At 37.9% G+C, this 19193-nt stretch overlaps 1 protein-coding gene across 6 annotated transcripts in view; it reads right to left on the bottom strand.

Moving 5' to 3' along the window:
* RFX7 (regulatory factor X7) overlaps nt 1-19193 on the bottom strand; it is a 158138-nt gene that overhangs the window by 21410 nt on the left and 117535 nt on the right. The window lies entirely within an intron of this gene.

Raw genomic sequence — 19193 nt, 5'->3', positions numbered from 1 at the left:
ATTGTATGATTCCATTTATATGAAATATCCACAGTACAGAAATCCACACACATGGAAAGATTTATAGTTGACAAGTGTGTGGTGGAGGGGGAAACTGGGACTGTCTGCTTAGTGTATTCAGGCTTTTAAAAAATGACTATTCTTTTGATGAATTTGGATTGTTATTTTAAAAGCAAAGACACGCACATATATATATGTGATAAATATACTGATCATACTTGGCCGGGCGCGGTGGCTCAAGCCTGTAATCCCAGCACTTTGGGAGGCGGAGTCGGGCGGATCACGAGGTCAGGAGATCGAGACCATCCTGGCTAACATGGTGACACCCCCGTCTCTACTAAAAATACAAAAAACTAGCCGGGCGAGTTGGCGGGCGCCTGTAGTCCCAGCTACTCCGGAGGCTGAGGCAGGAGAATGGCGTAAACCCGGGAGGCGGAGCTTGCAGTGGGCTGAGATCCGGCCACTGCACTCCAGCCTGGGCCACAGAGCAAGACTCCGTCTCAAAAAAAAAAAAAACAAAAGAAAATATATATATACTGATCATACTCTACATACAGTATGAGCTCTCTTTGTATATATACTTTCGTTTTTGGATTGCCTGAGGTCTCCTTTGTTTTAAATTCACTGCATATAGGCCGGGTGCGGTGGCTCACGCCTGTAATCCCAGCACTTTGGGAGGCTGAGGTGGGCGGATAACGCGGTCAGGAGATTGAGACCACCCTGGCTAACATGGTGAAACCTCGTCTCTACTAGAAATATAAAAAAACAGCCGGGCATGGTGGTGGGTGCCTGTAGTCCCAGCTACTCGGGAGGCTGAGGTAGGAGAATGGTGTGAAGCTGGGAGGCAGAGCTTGCAGTGAGCTGAGATCGCGCCACTGCACTCCAGCCTGGGCTGACAGAGTGAGACTCCATCTCAAAAAAATAAAAAAATAAAAAAAAAAGAAAAAATTAACTGCATATAAAATGTTCAGATTTATGATTATCAACAGTAACTACCTATAGATTAAGAATTAACAAACATTGAAAGAAGGGGCCTTGACCCAGTAAATTCCCAAGTAACCATCTCTCTTCTTTGAATTTCCATCCAGATCCAATTTTACTACACTTAGTTCTTCAATAGTTGGGAACATTTCTGAAATCATGTTAATAAAAGGATAAATTAAAAATTTCACAAGGTTGCATACATGAAAACAAAAAAGCCAAGAGACCCTAGTGTCATCTGCTGTAATCATACCATTTTGTAGATGAGAAAACTAAGGAAGAGAGAGGTAAAGATGGTTTGTAAAATGGTTTGTAAGATGGTTTGTAGTTAAATAAGTGGTTCTTTACTGATGACTCAAGTAGCATTTCAAGTAGAATGAGTACTCAATACATATTTGTTGACTGGCTGCACTACAACATTTTCAAAAGTTCCTTCTGAAAAACACTGATCAGCCCTCAATTTTAATTTCCTGCATAATATCTTAATCAATACATATAGCTGTAATGTAAACAGTATGACATTCTTATAGAATCTGTGTCAGGAGAAAATGAATGAGATGTAGTTACCCACCATTAATGAATGTATAGAAGAGGTGAGAAAAAAGGACAGAAACTTAAATAGGTTCTCCACAGAAGATGATACCCAATTGGCCCAAGAACATATAAGAAAGGCACTCAACTTTATTAGTCATCAGGGAAGTGCAAGTTAAAACTACAATAGAAAAAAGGATAATATCTGTACACAGTAGCATGAGCTAAGAAATTATGGTGTATATTCACAAGTGGAATGCTAAACAGCAGTGCGAATGAATTAAAATGCATAATTTGTACAAACATTGTACAGTTGAACAAACTGTACAAATACTGAGTAAAAAAGTCAGATAAGAAATACAGTATATTGTGTAATTTCATTCATGTAATGTTCAAAAACAAGCAAAGCTAGCCTGTGGTGTTAGAAGCCAGGACAGAAGTTACCCTTGACAAGACAGAGGTGCTGGTAAAGAGAGTTGAGTGTAAGAGGGTATCAGGCAGGATTATGGCAATGTTTGGTTTCTGAATCTGGATGCTGGTAATAATGAGGGTATTCATTTTGTAAAGATTTGCCAAGCTGTAAACTTATCTGTATATTTTTCTGTGTGTATGTTACTTTCCCATAAAAGTTACATAGAGTACTGTAAATAAAACGCCATGCCTGAGCTAGAACTAAGAGTCTAATATTATATGGATAAAGTAGATTTAAACTGGGCCTTAGAGAACAAGTAGATTTAATCATATGGGTGTTAGGGTGGGTGGAGGGTGAGGCAGGTCTATTTCATGCAGAGGAAAGAATATGAACAAAAACTGAGAAGAGCAGCATGTGGTTTTGAAACTAAGAATTTCAAAAAAGCTAAAGTGTAGACTTATGTACAGTGAACAGATCAGGGTAATTAGCATATCTATCATCTTAAACCTTTATGATTTATTTGTGTTGGGAACATTCAATATCCTCTGCACTACCTGAAAGTATATACTACTGTTAAGCATAGTCATCTTTCAGTGCTGTACAATTTATTCCTCCTATCTAGCTCTAATTTTGTATCTTTTAACCAGTCTCTTCCTATCCCCATCCCCTTTTCCCAGCATCTAGTATCTTCTGTTCTACCTTTTACTTCTATAAAATGAACTTTAATCCACATATGAGTGAGAGTATGCAGTATTTAATTTCTGTTCCCAGTTTATTTTACTTAACATAATGACCTCCAGATCCATTAATGTTGCTGCAAGTGACAGGATCTTATTTTTACTGGCCAAACAGTATTCCATTGTGTATATATACATTTTCTTTATTCATTCATCTGTTGGACAGCTAGGTTGACTCTTTATCTTGGGTATAATGAATAGCGTTGCAGTAAACCATGGGGGTGTTAGATGTCTCTTTGATATACAGATTTCTTTCCTTTGGCTAAATGCTCAGTAGTAGGACTGCTGGATCATAGGATAGTATGTTTGTTTGTTTCTTTCTTTCTTTCAAAAAATTGTGAGCATATATTAGGTATATATATATATATATATATGGTAAATGGGATACTCTGATATAGGCATACAATGTGTAATAATCATATCAAGGTAAATGGGGTATCCATCACCTCGAGCATTTATTCTTTGTGTTACAAACAATCCAATTATACTCTTCTGGTTTTTTTTTTTTTTATTATACTTTAAGTTCTAGGGTACATGTGCACAATGTGCACGTTTGTTACACATGTATATACGTGTGCCATGTTGGTGTGCTGCATCCATTAACTCATCATTTACATTAGGTGTATCTCCTAATGCTATCCCTCCCCCCTCCCCCCACCCCACAACAGGCCCCGGTGTGTGAAGTTATCCTTCCTGTGTCCAAGTGTTCCTATTGTTCAATTCCCACCTATGAGTGAGAACATGCGGTGTTTGGTTTTTTTGTCCTTGAGACAGTTTGCTGAGAATGATGGTTTCCTGCTTCATCCATGTCCCTACAAAGGACATGAACTCATCCTTTTTTATGGCTGCATAGTATTCCATGATGTATATGTGTCACATTTTCTTAATCCAGTCTATCACTGATGGACATTTGGGTTGGTTCCAAGTCTTTGCTATTGTAAATAGTGCCACAATAAACATATGTGTGCATGTGTCTTTAGCAGCATGATTTATAATCCTTTGGGTATATACCCAGTAATGGGATGGCTGGGTCAAATGGTATTTCCAGTTCTAGATACTTGAGGAATTGTCACACTGTCTTCCACAATGGTTGAACTAGTTCACAGTCCCACCAACAGTGTAAAAGTGTTCCTATTTCTCCACATCTTCTCCAGCACTTGTTGTTTCCTGACTTTCTAATGATCGCCATTCCAACTGGTATGAGATGGTATCTCATTGTGGTTTTGATTTGCATTTCTCTGATGGCCAGTGATGATGAGCATTTTTTCATGTATGTGTTGGCTACATAAATGTCTTCTTTTGAGAAGTGTCTGTTCATATCCTTTGCCCACTTTTTGATGGGGTTGTTTCTTTTCCTGTAAATTTGTTTGAGTTCTTTGTGGATTCTGGATATTAGCCCTTTGTCCGATGAGTAGATTGCAAAAATTTTCTCCCATTCTGTAGGTTGCCTGTTCACTCTGATGGTAGTTTCTTTTGCTGTGCAGAAGCTCTTTAGTTTAATTAGATCCCATTTGTCAATTCTGGCTTTTATTGCCATTGCTTCTGGTATTTTAGACATGAAGTCCTTGCCCATGCCTATGTCCTGAATGGTACTGCCTAGGTTATATTCTAGGGTTTTTATGGTTTTAGGTCTAACATTTAAGTCTTTAATCTATCTTGAATTAATTTTTGTATAAGGTGTAAGGAAGGGATCCAGTTTCAGCTTTCTACATATGGCTAGCCAGTTTTCCAGCACCATTTATTAAATAGGGAATCCTTTCCCCGTTTCTTGTTTTTGTCAAGTTGGCCAAAGATCAGATGGTTGCAGATGTGTGGTATTATTTCTGAGGGCTCTGTTCTGTTCCATTGGTCTATATCTCTGTTTTAGTACTAGTACCATGCTGTTTTGGTTACTGTAGCCTTGTAGTATAGTTTGAAGTCAGGTAGTATGATGCCTCCAGCTTTGTCCTTTTGGCTTAGGATTGACTTGGCAATGCAGGCTTTTTGGTTCCATATGAACTTTAAAGTAGTTTTTTCCAATTCTGTGAAGAAAGCCATTGGTAGGTTGATGGGGATGGCACTGAATCTATAAATTACCTTGGGCAGTATGGCCATTTTCACGATATTGATTCTTCCTATCCATGAGCATGGAGTGTTCTTCCATTTGTTTGTGTCGTCCTCTTTTATTTCATTGAGCAGTGGTTTGCAGTTCTCCTTGAAGAGGTCCTTCACATCCCTTGTAAGCTGGATTCCTAGGTATTTTATTCTCTTTGTAGCAATTGTGAATGGGAGTTCACTCATGATTTGGCTCTCTGCTTGTCTGTTACTGGTGTATAAGAATGCTTGTGATTTCTGCACATTGATTTTTTATTCTGAGACTTTGCTGAAGTTGCTTATCAGCTTAAGGAGATGTGGGGCTGAGACAATGGGGTTTTCTAAATATATAATCATGTCATCTGCAAACAGGGACAGTTTGACTTCCTCTTTTCCTAATTGAGTATCCTTTATTTCTTTCTCCTGACTGATTGCCCTGGCCAGAACTTCCAACACTATGTTGAATAGGAGTGGTGAGAGAATGCATCCCTGTCTCGTGCCAGTTTTCAAAGGGAATGCTTCCAGGTTTTGCCCATTTGGTATGATATTGGCTGTGGGTTTGTCACAAATAGCTCTTATTATTTTGAGATACGTCCCATTAATACCTAATTTATTGAGAGTTTTTAGCGTGAAGGCTGTTGAATTTTGTCAAAGGCCTTTTCTGCATCTATTGAGATAATCATGTGGCTTTTGTCTTTGGTTCTGTTTATATGCTGGATTATGTTTATTGATTTGCATATGTCGAACCAGCCTTGCATCCCAGGGATGAAGCCCACTTGATCATGGTGGATAAGCTTTTTGATGTGCTGCTAGATTCGGTTTGCCAGTATTTTATTGAGGATTTTTGCATTGATGTTCATCAGGGATATTGGTCTAAAATTCCCCTTTTTTGTTGTGTCTCTGCCAGGCTTTGGTATCAGGATGATGCTGGCCTCATAAAATGAGTTAGGGAGGATTCCCTCTTTTTCAAATGATTGGAATAGTTTCAGAAGGAATGGTACCAGCTCCTCCTTGTACCTCTGGTAGAATTTGGCTGTGAATCCGTCTGGTCCTGGACTCTTTTTGGTTGGTAGGCTATTAATTATTGCCTCAATTTCAGAGTCCATTATTGGTCTCTTCAGGGAGACCAGCTGTATTTCTGTGGAATCAGTGGTGATAGCCCCTTTATCATTTTTTATTGTGTCTATTTGATTCTTTATTAGTCTTGCTGGTGGTCTATCAATTTTGTTGATCTTTTCAAAAAACGAGTTCCTGGATTCATTGATTTTTTTCGAAGGGTCTTTTGTGGCTCTATCTCCTTCAGTTCTGCTCTGATCTTAGTTATTTCTTGCCTTCTGCTAGCTTTTGAATGTGTTTACTCTTGATTCTCTAGTTCTTGTAATTGTGATGTTAGGGTGTCAATTTTAGATTTTTCCTGCTTTCTCTTGTGGGCATTTAGTGCTATAAATTTCCCTCTACACACTGCTTTAAATGTGTCCCAGAGATTGTGGTATGTTGTGTCTTTGTTCTCATTGGTTTCAAAGAACATCTTTATTTCTGCCTTCATTTCTTTATGTACCCAATAGTCATTCAGGATCAGGTTGTTCAGTTTCCATGTAGTTGAGCAGTTTTGAGTGAGTTTCTTAATCCTGAGTTCTAGTTTGATTGCACTGTGGTCTGAGAGACAGTTTGTTGTAATTTCTCTTCTTTTACATTTGCTGAGGAGTGCTTCACTTTCAATTATGTAGTCAATTTTGGCTCTTTTCATTTAAAATGCACAATTTAATTATTCTTGACTATTGTCTCCCTGTTGTACTATCAAATACTAGATCTTATTCATTCCGTCTAACTATGTTTTTGTATCCATCAACCATCCTACTTCACCACCATGCCCCTACTACCCGGTTTTCAAGCCTCTGGTAACCATCATTCTACTCTATCTCCATGAGTTCAATTATTTTAATTTTCAGCTCCAACAAATAAGTGAGAACATATGTTTTTCTTCCTGTAAATGGTTTATTTCACTCAACATAGTGACCTCCAGTTCCATCCACGTGACTGCAAATGATATGATGTCATTCTGTTTTGATGCCTGAATAGTACTCCATCTTGCACATGTGCTACATTCTGTTTATCCATTCATCTGTTGATGGACACTTAGGTTGCTTCCAAATCTCGGTTATCCCATGCGATAAACATGGGTGTGCAGATATCTCTTTGATATCCAGATTTCCTTTCTCTTGGGTATATACCTAGCTGTGGGATTGCTAGATCCTATGGTAGCTCTATTTTTAGTTTATTGAAGAATCTCCAAACTATTCTCTACAGTAGCTTTACTAACTTGTATTCCCACCAACAGTGTATGAAGGTTTCCCTTCCTCCACATCCTTGCCATCATTTGTTATTGTCTGTCTTTTTGATAAAAGTCATTTGAACTGGCGTGAGATTATATATTGTTGTTTTGATTTGTATTTCTCTAATGAACAACGATGTTGAGTACCTTTTTGCCATCTGTATGTCTTCTGAGAAATGTCTATATAGGTCTTTTGCCCATTTTAAATCAAATTATTAGATTTTTTTTTCTATAGCATTGTTTGAGCTCCTTCTATATTCTAGTTATTAATCACTTGTCAGATGGAGAATTTGCAAATAATCTCTCTCATTCTGTGGGTTATCTCTTTACTTTGTTAACTGCTTTCTTTGCTGTGCAGCTTTTTAACTGCCTGTGATCCCATTTGTCCACTTCTGTTTTGGTTGCCTGTGCTTGTAGGGTATTGCTCAAGAAGTTTTGCACAGTGCAATGTCCTGGAGTTTCCCTAGTGTTCTCTTACAGTAGTTTCATAGTTTGAGGTCTTAGATTTAAGTCTTCAGTCCACTTTGATATGATTTTTGTATAGGGCAAGAGATAGGGGTCTAGTTTCATTTTTCTACATAAGGATATCCAGTTTTCCCACATCATTTATTGAAGAGACCATACATTTCCCCAATGTATGCTTGTGGCATCTTTGTTGAAAATGAGTTCACTGGCTGGGTGCAGTGGCTCACACCTGTAATCTCAGCACTTTGGGAGGCCGAGGCGGGTGGGTCATATGAGGTCAGGAGTCCAAGACCAGCCTGGCCAACATGGTGAAACCTTATCTCTACTAAAACTACAAAAAAAAAAAAAAAAAAAAAAAAAAAAAAGTCAGGCATGGAGGTGCGGGCCTATAGTTCCAGCTACTTGGGGGGCTGAGACAGGATAATTGCCTGAACCAGGGAGGCAGAGGCTGCAATGAACTGAGATTGCACCATTGCATTCCAGCCTGGGTGACAGAGTGAGACTGCAACTCCAAAAAAAAAAAAAAAAAAAAAAAAAAAAGAAAAAAAGAAAACCAAAAAAACCAAAACACAGTTCACTGTAGATGTATGAATTTGTTTCTGGGTTCTCTATTCTGTTCTATTGGTCTATGTGTCTGTTTTTATGCCAGTACCATGCTGTTTTGGTTACTACAGCTCTATAGCATAATCTGAAGGTAATGTGATTACTCCAGTTTTGTTCTTTTTGCTTAGGATACCTCTGGCTATTCTGGGTCTTTTTAATATAAATTTGGGATAGCTTTTTCTATATTTCTGTGCAGAATATCATTGGTATTTTGATATGGACTTCATTCATTCTGTAGATTGCTTTGGGTAGTAGTGTAACTATTTTAATAATGATTCTTTCAATCCATGAACATGGAATGCCTTTACATTCTGTGTCCCCTTCAATTTCTTTCATCAGTGTTTTATAATTTTCATTGTAGACATCTTTCACTTCTTTGGTTAAGTCAATTCTTAGGTATTTAATTTTATTTGTAGCTATTGTAAATGGGATTACTTTCTTGATTTCTTTTTCAGATTGTTCACAGTTGGCAGATAAAAATGCTACTGATTTTTGTATGTTGATATTGTATGCTGCAACTTTACTGAATTTATCCATTCTAACAGTTTTTTGGTGGAGGCTTTAGTTTTTTCCAATATAATATCATATCATCTATAAATAGGGATAATTTGACCCTTCCTTTCCAGTCTGGATGCCCTCTGTTTCTTTTTCTTGTCTGATTGCTCTAGCTAGCATTTCTAGCACTATTTGAATAACAGTGGTGAAAGTGGGCATCCATGTCATGTTCCAGATCTTAGAGGAAAGGCTTTCAGTTTTTCCTCTTTCAGTATGATACTAGCTGTGGGTCTGTCATATATGTCTTTTATTATGTTAAGGTCTGTTCATTCTATGCCCAGTTTTTTGAGGTTTTTATCATGAAGAGATGTTGAATTTTATGAAATGCCTTTTCATTTCCTGCTTTTTATTTTTCTGTGTATCTGTTGTATGTTTTTAAATTTGAGGTTACCATGAGGCTTGCAGATAATATCTTACAACATATTAAACTGATGACAAATTGTTAGATTGCATAAACATGCCAAAAGAGTACTAATAAAACCTTTATACTCAAATATTATCTCCCCATTTAAAAACTTGTTGTTTCTATTTATATTTTATTGTACTATGACTTGAAAAGTTGTGTAGTTATTATTTTTGATTGGTTCATTAGTTTTTCTACTATGAGTAGTTTACACACCACAATTACAGTGCTATAATATTCTGTGTTTTTTTCTGTGTATATACTATTACCACTGAGTTTTGTACCTTTAGATGATGTCTTATTGCTCAACAGCCTTTTCTTTCAGATTGAAGAACTCTGTTTAGCATTTCTTGTATGCCAAGTCTGATGTTAATGAAATCCCTAAGCTTTCGCTTGTCTGTGAAAATCTTTTTATTTCCTTCTTGTTTGAAAGATATTTTCACTGGATATACTATTCTAGGGTAACAGATTCTTTCCCTTCAGCACTTCAGATACGTCATGACACTCTCTCCTGGCTTGCAAGGTTTCCACTGAAAAGTCTGTTGCCAGATGTACTGGAGGTCCGTTGTATGTTATTTGCTTGTTTTATCTTGTTGCTTTTAGGATCTTTCTGTATCCTTGACCTTTCTGTATAGGGCAAGAGATAGGGGTCTATCAAGGTCCTCAGATAGGGATTTGATTATAAACACCTTGAGGTAGTCTTCTTTGGGTTGAATCTGCTTGGTTTTCTGTAACTTTCTTGTACTTGGATATTTATATCTTTCTCTAGGTTTTGGAAGTTCTCTGTTATTATCTCGTTGAATAAACTTTCTATTCCTATCTCTCTGCCTCCTCTTTAAGGCCAATAGCTCTTAGATTTGGCTTTTGGGGGCTATTTTCTAGATCTTATAAGTGTGCTTCATTTTTTGTTGTTGTTGTTATTTTTTTGTCTCCCTCTGACTGTGTATGTTCAAATAACCTGTTTCAGGATCACTAATTCTTTCTTTTTGATTCTGCTAGTAAGAGACTCTAATGCATTCTTCAGTGTATTAATTGCATTTTTCAACTCCAGAATTTGCTTTTTAAAAATTATTTGATCTCTGTTAAATTTATTGCATAGGATTCTGAATTCCTTCTCTGTGTTTTCTTGAATTTATCTGAGCTTTCTCAAAAGGGCAATTCTGAATTCTCTTTTTGAAAGGTCACATATCTCTGTCTCTCCAGGATTGGTCCCTGGTGCCTTATTTAGTTTGTCTGGTGAGGTCATGTTTTTCTGAATGGTCTTGATGCTTGTGAATGTTCACCAGTGTGTGGACACGGAAGAGTTAGATACTGTAGTGTTCACAGTCTGGGCTTGTTTGTACCCATCCTTACGAAAGACTTTGCAGGTATTTGAAGGGACTTTTGTGCTGTGATCTGTTTTTGGCCGCTGCAGAGATATCTGCATCTGGGGGCATCCCAAGTTCAGTAACGTGGTTCTTCCAGATTCACAGAGGTACCACCTTGATGGTCTTGGATAAGGTCTGAAAGAATTCTGTGCATTAGCATGCAGATATTCTTGTTCTCTTCCCTTATTTTCGCCCAAACAAATGGAGTCTCTCCCTCTCTCTAGGCTGAAATGCCTGGAGCTGGAGGAGTGGTGACACAAGCAGCCCTGTGACCATCACTACTGGGACTGTGCTGGGTTAGGTCTGAAACAAGCATAGCACTGGGTATTGCCCAAGGCTCACTGTTACCACTACAGGGCTACCATTTATGTTCTCATGCAAGCCCTAGGGCTCTACAGTCAGCAGTTTGTGAAGGCAGCCAGTCTTTTGTTCTTGCCTCAGGGTTGTGAGTTGCCCCAGACCCTAGGTGGGTCCAGAGATGCTATCCAGGAGCAGGATTTGGATCCAGAAACCTTAGAAATCCTACTTTATCCTACTTTGGTTTATCCTACTATGGTTAAGCTGGCACCCAAACCACAAGACAAAGTCCTTCCCACTCTTCCTTCCCCTTTCCCCAGGCAGAGGAGTCTCTCCCCATGTCCACCACCACAGGCCCACAGGAAGTACTGCCAGGGTACTGCCAGTGTTCACTTAAGGCCCAAGGGCTCTTCAGTCAGCTTGTGGTGAATGCTCTCAAATCTGGGACTTACCCTTCAAATATTTCTCATCCTTAGATGGTATGTGAGAAATTTGATTATAAACAATAAATTTGATTATTTGAGAAATACCATCTAAGAGCCAAATACCATAGGTCGACAAATACCATCTAAGAGCCAAGGCCTGCAATCGTGGACCCCAAAAGCCCTCTTGGTGGTCTTCCCCACTGTGGCTGAGCCGGCACCTAAGCAGCAAAACAAAATCCGCTTTATTCTTCCCTCTGCTTTTTCCAAGCAGAAGTCTTGCCTTGTAGCCACCACAGCTGTAAATACACTAGGTCATACTTGAAGCCAGCATGTCTCAGAATCTCACTTAAGACCTCTGGCATGTATTACCTGGTTACCACTGCTAATTATTCAGGGTCCAAAGGCTCTTTAGTAAGCAAGTGATGAATCCTGCCAAGACTGGGTCCTTCCTGTTAACAGAGTGGGTTCCCTTCTGGCCCAGGGTGTGTCTAGAAATGTTATCTGGGAGCTAGAGCCTGAAATGGGGGTCTCAAGACTCTGCCTGGTACCCTATACTACTGTGGCTGAACTGGTATTTAAGCTTTAAGATAAAGTCCTCTGCATGTTTCCCTCTCCTCTCCTCAAGTGGAAGGAAGGGGTTCTTTCAGAGCTGCAAGCTTTGCTGCCTCAGGTTGAGGGAAGGCTGATGCAGGCACTCCCTTGGCCACTCTGGCTGGTGTCTCACTAGGTGGTATGCCCCCCAAATCCACTGGTTTGGAGCCCAGCAAAGCACTAGGAGTTGCCTATACATTGCAGTCCTTGTGGTCTAGACTGCCTTTCAAGTTTATTTAGGACTCCAGAGCACTTTAGCCTACAGTGGTGAGGCTTGTGGGAACTCAGTTTCCAACCACTGGGATGAAAGATTTCCTCTTTGGCTAGGGCTGGTCTAAATGCTCTTTCCATGGGAGCCAGCTGAGTTTTGCCCACTGTTGCAGCATTGAGTTCCAATGCAAAGTTCCACAACTGCTGCACACCCCCTCCTGCAAGTGGACTCATTCTCCGTGGCAGGTGCTGGGAGATGGGGGACAGGTGGTCTCAACAATTCAAGACTTTTTTTTTCTACCTTCTTCAGTGCCTCTTTCAACCTAAAACCAGGTACTATGATCATTCACCTGATTTCTGGTTCTTATTTTTTTTGTGTGTGTAGATAATTGTTAAATTTGGTGTTACTGCAGGGAGGATGATCAGTGGAGGCTTCTATTTGGCCATCTTGGTACACCTCTCTGTATTTTTAAGAAGCATCCGCAGGGCGTGGTGGCTCATGCCTGTAAGCTCAACGCTTTGGGAGGCTGAGATGGGCGGATCACAAGGTCAGGAGATTGAGACCATCCTGGCTAATACAGTGAAACCCCATCTCTACTAAAAATACAAAAAATTAGCTGGGCGTGATGGCGGGTGCCTGTAGTCCCAGCTACTTGGGAGGCTGAGGCAGGAGAATGCCATGAACCCAGGAGGTGGAGCTTGCAGTGAGCTGTGATGATGCCACTGCACTCCAGCCTGGGTGACAGAGCAAGACTCTGTCTCAAAAAAAAAAAAAAAAAAGATTCCATACTGTTCTCCATAGTGACTGTACTACTGTACTAGTTTACATTCCCACCAACACTGTGTGTTACCTTTTCTTTGCATCCTTTTCTCCAGCATTTGTTATTTTTTGTCTTTCTGAAAGTAGCTATCCTAACTGGGTAACATGATACTTCATTGTGGTTGTTATCTGTGTTTCCCTGATGATTAGTGATGTTGAGCATTTTTCCATGTACCTATGGCAATTTGCATGTCTTCTTTTGAGAAATGTCTACTCATGTCCTTTGCCCATTTAACAATCAGATTTTTCTTCACAGCTTAAATGTCTGAGTTCCTTGTATATAATGATCTGGATATTAATCCCCTGTTTAGATGAATAGTTTACAAATATTTTCTCCCATTCTGTAAGTTTTCTTTTTATTCTGTTGATTGTTTTCTTTGCTGTACAGAAGCTTTTTGGTCTGATATAATCCCACTGGTTTACTTTTGCTTTTGTTGCCTGTGCTTTTGAGCTCATATTCATAAAATCTTTTCGCAGGTCAATGTCCTGAAGTTCCTACGTTTTTTTCTGCTAATTTTATAGTTTTGGTCTTACATTTATGTCTTTGATCCATTTTGAGTTAATTTTTGTATAGGGTGAGAGATAGGAGTTTAGTTTTATTCTTCTGCATATGTATACCCAGTTTCCTCAGCACCATTTATTGAAGAGATTGTCCTTTCCCCAATGAGTGTTCTTAGTGTCTTTGTCAAAAATCAGTTGGCTGTAGATATGTGGATTAATTTTTGGATTCTCTATCCTGTTCCATTGGTCTATATGTCTGCTTTTATGCCAGCACCATGCTGTTTTGGTTACTACAGCTTTGCAGTATATTTTGAAGTGTGGTCATGTGAGCCTTCCGGTTTTGTTCTTTTTGTTTAGCATTATTTTGGCAATTCTGGGTCTTCTGTGCTTCCATGTAAATTTTAAAGTCTTTTTTTTCTATTTCTGTGAAAATACCATCAGTATTTTGATAGTAATTGCATTCAATCTGTAGATTGCTCTGGGTAGTATGGTAATTTTAATAATATTAATTCTTCTGATCTATGAGCATGGGATGTCTTTTCATTTATTTGTATCTTCTTTAATTTCTTTTATTCGTGTTTTTTAGTTTTCATTGTAGAGGTCTTTCGCATCCTTAGTTAAGTGTATTCTGAGGATTTCTTGTGTGTGTGTGTGTGTGTCTGTGTGTGTGTGTGTGTGTGTGGCTAACAAAAATGTGATTACTTTCTTGATGGCTTTTTTCAGCTAGTTCATATATACAGTTTTTAATCTTAAAAAAAGCATATTTTTCCATTTTACAAAAGGATAGTAGGCAAACATTAAAGGTTAAGGACTTCCTCATGGATACAAATCCCAGTATATGTCTAAATAAATTAGGACTCAAATTTATATACATATAGCTACTTTCCAAGTCCAATCTTTCTCCCCTGTATAAGTCCTCCTCCTCCTCCTGAAAAATAAATGCTTTGGGGCTTTCTTCTGTAGCAGAGGGAAACATTAGATACAATTTGGAAGGAGTCTTTTTGATAGTTTATGCTTTTTTACAGACCATAAGAAAGTCTTTATAAAGGCTTTAATCTTCTATGTTTTTATAGTTTTTATTTCTTATGGTTAAAATGGCTATTTCATTTACTGGATCATTTTAGTTAATTTTTGAATAAAGCATGGCAACTAGAACTGACCATTATCTGATCCACCAACATTTAGGGATTTAAAATATTTAGTATGCTGGTATCAGTGAATTGCAGAGTAAAATTCCTAAACTGACTCCTCCATAAAACAATGAAAAACCTCTGGAAATTAACCAAAGACCTGCAGCAAACTGGGGAGCATTTATTCAAGAAAAATGGCTCAACTACAGTAAGAACAGCTTTGTGCCATTTTAACTTGCCCTAGTCTGATCTCTCATTCCCCATTAGGAGCCTTGAAAACTAACACCGCATATTCCCAGTGCAGTCTTGTGTTCACTGAAATAAAGTAGTTGGAGTGTTCTGCAAATCCTCATCACAAACAACTGTCATTATTTCACTTGTGTGGTGGATTCCCTCAAGGACCCCACCTGATACAGAGGAACAAAGGCAGGCATAAGACATATAAAAAACAAATAGCAAAATGGCAGATGTAAACCTTGCTTTATCAGTAATTACATTAAATGTAAACGGATTAAATTCTCTAGTTAAAAGGCAGGGTGAATTTAAAATAAAACATCATCAAACTATACATTGTCTATATACTAGATACATATTTACATTCAAAGACACAAATAGGCTGTAAATAAAAGAACAGGAAAAGATATAGCATGGCTAAAGTAACTGAAAGAGAAGTGGAGTGGCTATACTAGTATCAGAGAAGAAAACTGTTACCAAAGACATTAAGATGAAATGGTCAATTCATCAGGAAGCTGTAACAATCATAACCTTTTATGCAGCAAACAACAGAGCTCCAAAATACATAAAACAAACAAACAAAAAAAGACAACTCAGCAATTACTGTCAGAGACTTCAGTGCTCCAATTCAATAATGAATAGAAATAAGTAGATGATCAATAAGGACACAGATGACTTGATCAACACTATAAACCAACTAGACCTAAAAGACATCTACAGAACACTCCTTCACCCAGCAATAGCACAAAAAACATTCTTCCCAAGTGCATATGGAATATTCTTCAGGATATATCATACTCAATACATTTAAAAGAACTGAAATCACACAATATATTTTCTCTGGTCATAATGGAAAGAAGCTAGAAGTCAATAACTGAAGGAAAAGGAAATTCACAAGTATGTGAAAATTAAATTCCTACATAATCAATGGATCAAAAAAATCACAAGAGAAATTAGAACATACTTGAGATAAAAATGAAAGCAGAACATATCAAAATATATGGGATGTAGTCAAAGAAGTGCTTAGCAGGAAATTTATAGGGACATATGCCTGCATTAAAAGACAAGAAAGGTGTCAAATCAATAACCTAATCTTTCAGGTTAATAAACTAGAAACAAAAGAGAAAACTCACTCCTAAACAAGCAGAAGGAGGAAATAATAAAGACTCTAGTGAAAAGAAACATAATAGGAAATATAAAAACATTAGAAAAAAAAGTAAGCCCCAAAATTGGTTTTTTGAAAAGATTAACAAAACTAACAAATGTTTAGCTCAGCTGTCCAAGTTTAAAAAAAGAAAAAAAGAGAGAAGACTCAAATAACTAAAATCAGGAATGAAAAAGGAGGTATTACTACTGACTTTGAACAAAATGTACTATTAGGGATACTATGAAAAACTGTATGACAACAAATTGGATAATATACATGAAAGAGACAAAATTCTAGAACACAAACTATTAAAATAGACTCAAAAGGAAATAGATAACCTGACCAGTAACAGAGATTGAATTAGTAACTTAAAAAGTACCTACAAAGAAAAGCCCAGACCAAGATGGTTTAGCTGGTGAATTGTAATCAATCTTTCATAAACTCTTTCATAGTTTAGAAGGGAATACTTCTAAACTCATTATATTAAGGCCAACACTATCCCAACACCAAAATCAGGCAAAAGCATTCTGAGAATGAAAACCACAGACCAATATACTTCAGATGCAAAAATCCTTAACAAAAGACTGACAAACTGAAACCAGCTGCATACGTAATGGATTAGATGTCATGACTAAGTGTGATTTATCCCTGAAATGCATGATAGGTACAACATACAGAAATAATAATACACTATATTTGGTTCATTTAAAAAACCTCTGATATAATCATCTCAATAGATGCAGAAAAAATGTTTGACAGATATCCAACAAACTAGTAACAAAATGGAAATTCCTTAACCTAACAAAGGCTATCTATAAAAACCCATAGATAATATCATACTTAATGGCAAAAGACTGAAAGCTTTCCTCTTCAGGCAAAAGACAAGGAAGGGGTGTCCACTCTTACCATTTCTATTCAACATTATACTGAAGGTTCTAGCCACAGCAATCAGACAAGAAAATAAATGAGAAGACATCCAGATTAGAAAAGAAAAGGTAAAATTATCTCGATTTTCAGATGAAATATATATAAAAAATCCTAAGAAATACACTAAAACCTATAATTAGAGCTAATAAAGGTGAGCAAAATTGCAGGATACGAGATCAATACACAAAATCATTCTTATTTCTATATGTTGGCAACAACTAATCCAAAAATGATATTAAAAATAATTCCACTTCAACCAAAAATATTCAGAAATAAATTTAGCAAAAGAAGTTCAAGATGTACACATCCTTGAAAGAAATTAAAGATCTAAGTAAACAAAAAGATACCCCATGTTCATGGATCAGAAGAGTAACTTATTTTTTCCTATGTTAAAAACAGGACAAGGCGCAGTGGCTCACACCTGTAATCCTAACACTTTGGGAGGCCGAAGTGGGTGTATCACTTGAGGTCAGGAGTTCAAGACCAGCCTGGCCAACATGGTGAAACGCATCTCTGCAATAAATATAAAAATTAGCCAGGCCTGGTGGCCCATGCCTGTAGTCCCAGCTACTGGGGAGGCTGAGGCAGAAGAATCGCTTGAACCCGCGAGGCAGAGGTTGTAGTGAGCTGAGATCGCACCACAGCACTCCAGCCTGGGTGACAAGAGTGAGACTCACCTCAAAAAAAAAAAAAAAAAAAAAGCTCCAAATCAGGTAATAGATGAATTATATAGAACTCATGTTAAGTTTCTTAGATGTAATCAAAGTATTATAAAAGTGATTGTCCTTATTCTCAGGAGAAATATATCCACAGCTTACTTACAAATGGTATAGGAAAAAAACTATTGAACCTATGTGAAACACTTAGGAATATGGATATTCTTACAATATACTTTCAACATTTCTATTATGTCTGAAAATTTTTATAACAGGAAGTTGGAGAGGACACTGCCCTGAAAACAAAGCAGTCCCCCAGGGTAGGTGATGATGGCAATGAATACAAAGTGAAGAGATCTAAAAAAAGTAATGGTATTTCTAAAACTAGGAATTCATAAAGATCTTGCAATGTCTACTTGGCTTAGTTCAGGCTGAGGTATCTGGCATTATCATGGTTTTGTAGAAGGGCGGAACATTTCTGGTTTTGCTATTTTTTTGATGGTGTTTCCTGTGGTTTATCTTTTTGGCCATGGTACAACATGTGGCTGCTTCTCACAGGATACAATTTGTAAAGATTTTCCTAAGCCATTTGTAAATGGTAGCTGAAGACTCTCTATTCTGTAATACAGTTAATTTTCTTTTTTTTTTTTTTTGAGACAGAGTCTCGCTCTGTTGTCCAGGCTGGAGTGCAGCCGCGGGATCTCAGCTCACTGCAAGCTCCACCTCCCGGGTTTACGCCATTCTCCTGCCTCAGCCTCCTGAGTAGCTGGGACTGCAGGCGCACGCCACCTCGCCCGGCTAGTTTTTTGTATTTTTTTTAGTAGAGATGGGGTTTCACCATGTTAGCCAGGATGGTCTCGATCTCCTGACCTTGTGATCCGCCCATCTCGGCCTCCCAAAGTGCTGGGATTACAGGCTTGAGCCACCGTGCCCAGCCCTAATTTTCTTAAATGTACTTGTATTTGCCTAAAATTAATTTTCTTGAAACTCTGCTAAGGATATAGAATCATGAAACTTTCGTGTTAAATAGTCCTAACATTTGTAAAGCAAAACTTATAAAAAAAATACAGCAAGGAACTGTGATGAAGAATTTCTCACATCATTTTTGTGAGAGATTAACACACTGCTCATCTTCAACCGAGTAATCAGACAAAAAGAATTTTTTGCAGAATTTGAAAAATACTAAAAAGTTGATTTAAGGCCGGGCGCGGTGGCTCAAGCCTGTAATCCCAGCACTTTGGGAGGCCGAGACGGGCGGATCACGAGGTCAGGAGATCGAGACCATCCTGGCTAACACGGTGAAACCCCGTCTCTACTAAAAATACAAAAACTAGCTGGGCCAGGTGGCCAGCGCCTGTAGTCTCAGCTACTCGGGAGGCTGAGGCAGGAGAATGGCGTAAACCTGGGAGGCGGAGCTTGCAGTGAGCTGAGATCCGGCCACTGCACTCCAGTCCTGGGGACAGAGCAAGACTCAAAAAAAAAAAAAAAAAAAGTTGATTTAGTGGAATCAATGGACTATAAAGAGCTATAGAAAGAGAATTCAAAATATTTTAAAAATTGATAATTTGTTAGATTGAAAGTACATCTCAGTAAAAATATCAGAAACTAAGCCCCATTCTCTGACAATTTAATAAAACTAAAAATAAGAAAGCGTAAAACAAAACAAAATGAAATAAACCCTCAAACACATGAAAAATTTAAAAAGAAAACAAACTTCTAATTTAGGTCAAAGAAAACAGCAAACCAATAATTCCACACTATTGGAAAATAATGGCAATTATAACAACTCATATGCA

The sequence above is a fragment of the Piliocolobus tephrosceles genome, chromosome 6 (genome assembly GCF_002776525.5).
Source record: "Piliocolobus tephrosceles isolate RC106 chromosome 6, ASM277652v3, whole genome shotgun sequence".
Classification (NCBI taxonomy): domain Eukaryota; kingdom Metazoa; phylum Chordata; class Mammalia; order Primates; family Cercopithecidae; genus Piliocolobus; species Piliocolobus tephrosceles.
This window is presented reverse-complemented; position numbering and strand designations above follow the sequence as displayed.